We start from the raw sequence: 272 nt of genomic DNA on the forward strand, positions 1-272 counted from the left end.
GCATGGCAGCCCTACTGTTCGGATAAGTACCATGGCAGCCCTACTGTCTGGATAAGTACCATGGCAGCCCTACTGTTTGGATAAGTAGCATGGCAGCCCTACTGTTCGGATAAGTACCATGGCAGCCCTACTGTTCGGATAAGTACCATGGCAGCCCTACCGTTCAGAGAAGTACCATGGCAGCCCTACTGTTCGGATAAGTACCATGGCATCCCTACCGTTCAGATAAGTACCATGGCAGCCCTACTGTTCGGATAAGTACCATGGCATCC

The sequence above is a fragment of the Oncorhynchus tshawytscha genome, unplaced genomic scaffold (genome assembly GCF_018296145.1).
Source record: "Oncorhynchus tshawytscha isolate Ot180627B unplaced genomic scaffold, Otsh_v2.0 Un_contig_2247_pilon_pilon, whole genome shotgun sequence".
NCBI classification, from domain to species: Eukaryota; Metazoa; Chordata; class Actinopteri; order Salmoniformes; family Salmonidae; genus Oncorhynchus; species Oncorhynchus tshawytscha.